This window comes from Carlito syrichta, unplaced genomic scaffold, assembly GCF_000164805.1.
Source record: "Carlito syrichta isolate Samal-C Ts95f unplaced genomic scaffold, Tarsius_syrichta-2.0.1 Scaffold316346, whole genome shotgun sequence".
Lineage (NCBI taxonomy): Eukaryota > Metazoa > Chordata > Mammalia > Primates > Tarsiidae > Carlito > Carlito syrichta.
In genome coordinates this window covers 2,167,605-2,170,944 of record NW_007260442.1, presented here as the reverse complement: position 1 = coordinate 2,170,944, position 3,340 = coordinate 2,167,605, and the positions used below count along the sequence as shown (strand labels likewise).

General features: G+C 42.5%; 1 protein-coding gene across 1 annotated transcript in view; it reads left to right on the top strand.

Moving 5' to 3' along the window:
• Window positions 1-1,845: 1,845 nt before the first annotated feature.
• The window catches only part of MELK (maternal embryonic leucine zipper kinase), an 86,963-nt gene continuing 85,468 nt past the window's right edge, over window positions 1,846-3,340 (top strand). The window contains exon 1 of the mRNA XM_008074162.2: window positions 1,846-1,953. The gene's annotated coding sequence lies outside the window, so the exon portion shown is untranslated. The remainder of the gene's footprint in view (window positions 1,954-3,340) is intronic.

Below are 3,340 nucleotides of genomic sequence, written 5' to 3'. Positions count from 1 at the left end.
TTGACCTCTTTATTTTTATTGCTTTTATTGCCTGTTTTGGAATTCCTTAGTCCTGTGGTTCCTGTTTTTGTAGGAGGAGGTTCCATGTCATTTCCATATTCACTTCACTGACAAATGCCTTTTAAGAGGTTTCTGAATTAGTATTGCTGTTAAGAATATTTCTGGGCCAATCACGGTGACTCATGCCTATAATTCCAGTAACTTTGGGAGGCCGAGGTGAGAGGATTGCTTGAGCCCATGGGCTCGAGACCAGTCTGGGCAACTTGGAGAGACCTCATCTCTACAATAAATCAGAAAATTAGCTGGGCATGGTGGTGTGTGCTGTAGTTCCAGCTACTTGGAAGACTGATACGGAAGGATCACCTGAGCACAGCAGGTCGAGGCTGCGGTGGCTGTGGGCATGCTACTGCACCCTAGCCTAGGTGACAGAGTAAGACTCCGGCTCAAAAACAAAAACAAAAAAGAATATTTTGAATCCTTTGCCCAGAATAAATATGTCCTCTGTGGTATCTCCTTGCCTTGGTGGAAGTGGCAAATGTTTCATTTTATATCAATTTTCCCTCAGCACTGGGACCAGACCTTGCTGCTTCTAATGTTTGCCTATTATATTTGTGCAGGTTTAGCTAGATTAAAAATTTAAGTTGGTCCAATGCCATCTCCTCCTAGGAAATGGTTAATAGTTTATTGTGTCAGAATGTCTTTTGTCCGTTTTCTTTTTCTTTGCTATTTCTGCTTTGATGTTGAGATTAAACCTGTTTTATTAAAGCTAATTCAATTTTTTCTTGAGTTTTGATATTTTTCCTTCTAAAGCTTCTCTAGCTTTTTGTTCACTGGCCAAATTTTTAAAGGCTTTTTACTTGTAAAAATTTACCTTTTCTCACCAAATAAAACCATGAATGGAATCAGTGGTTTAGGCATTGAGAAATGATATTAAAAAATATCCTTTGTGGCTCTTGAGGTTTTGATAATTTAGTTCAGGCTTTTTCCTACATCAATTTAAGAAGATGACCTATCCTCATTGTATGAAGGGTCTACCCTATTATTTCTTTCTTTATAAGCTCACCACACTCCTGAGGTTGAACTTAACTCTAGGTCTTCTGAACACTTAGCTCTGAATGAGGACAGGATACAGAACAGTGAACTTGAAGGTAGTGAACATGGACCGGCCTCTCATCAATCCCAGTCTTAAACGAACTTGCTAGAGCTCTGGCTGGTGGTGAAGTGAGATTTTTCTGGCTCTAGAAATGAGCAGTAGCACCAAGTCTTCACTACTGCGAGGCCATGATCAAGACTTATGTATGGCCTTTGTCCTTTCCAGGGGGACCTTTATTTCCCAAGTCCCAGTTGACTGTGTATATACTCACTTAACCTATTGAAATGTTAGGGAGAATAGGGTCCTGGGATCCTGAACCCTGTGCTGCCGTATTTAGTCCACTGCCAGGTCACTAAGGGAGATTTGTGCACAGGGGACAGACCAGGCAAAGGAGGTTTTTTGTCACTAGCTGGGCGTTGGCTTTGTGAACACTGAAGCCTTGGTGTGCTGTGCTGGACTATGTGGGAGATTCTTTGTGCCTGAGGAAACTACTTTCTTTGGGCCCCTTTGATTTCTGCTTGGCTTTCTGAGGGATGTGGGAACATCTCTTTTGGAGGTTGAGATTCCACGTTCTTTCCTTCCATACCAGGTTTTGGGAAGAAGAACCCCTTAGAGAAACTATTATTATACAGGTTCAAAGAGCTTTAACCCTATGTCCAGCTATAAAGAATGCTTTACTTTGTAGCCCTTGAACTCAAGTCCTCGAATTCAACCTATGTATGAATACTTATTTATCTTGAGTTAAGATCTCACTCTCACCTAGGCTGGAGTGCAGTGGCACAATCATGGCTCACTGCAGCCTTGACCTCCTGGGCTCAGACGATCCTTCCACCTCAGCCCCCAAGAAGCTGTGATTACAGGTGCACGCCCCCACACTCAGCTAATTTTTTGATTTTTTTGTAGAGATGAGATCTTGCTATGTTGCTCAGGCTTGTCTTTAACTCCTGGGCTCAAGCGATCTTCTCGCCTCAGCCTCCCAAAGTGCTGGGATTACAAGTGTGAGCCACTGTGCCTGGCCTGTATGAGTCCTATTAGAAAACTCATTTAGAATGCTAATTCCCAGAAACTTTCTTTTATTAGCTTTTGTTTCTTCTTGGCTTCCTTGAAACTGTAACTGGACTCCATTCCAGCTGCTCATTGCCCAAAAGCCAAACTGAGAGATAAGAGTTTGTGGAAGGAAAAAAAATAGGTTTTATTCAGGAGCCGGTGACCTGAGGACTAAAGTCACAAAAACATACCTTGAATTTCCAGGCTGATTAGAAAGGTTTTTAAAGGGAAAGTTGGTATGGGAAACATGTGGGAGTGGCACAGAGTATGGGTCTACAGGTCAGGTTCTGATGGCTCATCTTGGGTGATGGTCCTCCTGGAGGTTGGCTTGGTGTTATCTGGCTGTAATCAGGTTGTGGATTATCTGGTGACTCTCCCTACGTGGGAGGGTCCTGCAATCAGGATTCCTTTTTTGGTCTGTTTCTAGATCAGCCTCTGGAAGTATTAAGCACATGATCAGATAAGCATGCATTTGTGCAAGAAAGGATATGAAGGAAAGGGATGGAAGGAAAAAGGAAAGAGAAAGAAAAAAGCTTTAAAAAAAAGGGGAGATGATAAAAAAATGTTCCAAAGCAGAATTCTTAGTTACAAAATTATACAGTAAGTCCTCTACGTGGTTGTAAACTTTCAAAGATGCAAACATGCGTTTGCATTGGTTGAGGAGGCACTGTTAGTTTTTGAGGACCCCAACGTAGAGTGGTCCATGAAGTCTGTAGCAGCCGTTCAGAATGCAATCCTGTGCTTCTGTATTATCTATGAAAAAAAAAGAGCTACTACCCAGATATTACTGAATCTTGTTTTCAAAAGAGTAGATAGAACTGAATCCAGCAAGCTGCCAGAACCTGTGCCATCAGTGTCAGGTGTGAGTGAAATTGCAGCTTGCCCTCTGTCTCCTTTTCTGACGACCCTTCAGCTCTACCATCTCCCACCTCCTCCCCTCTTCCTGATAGTAACTCTTCTTGCCTGTTCACTCGATGCCAGCCTCTGTGTGCCAGCTACTGTACTGTACTATTGTACTTTTTAAGGTACTATAAGATTAAAAACATTTTCCTTATTTTTTATGTTATGTATATTTATGTGAAAAGTATTTTGTTTTTTTTGAGTTGGAGTCTCACTGTCACCCAGACTGGAGTGCAGTGGCTGCTCCCGGCCACCGCAGCCTTGACCTGCTGGGCTCCTGCGATCCTTCCACCTCAACCT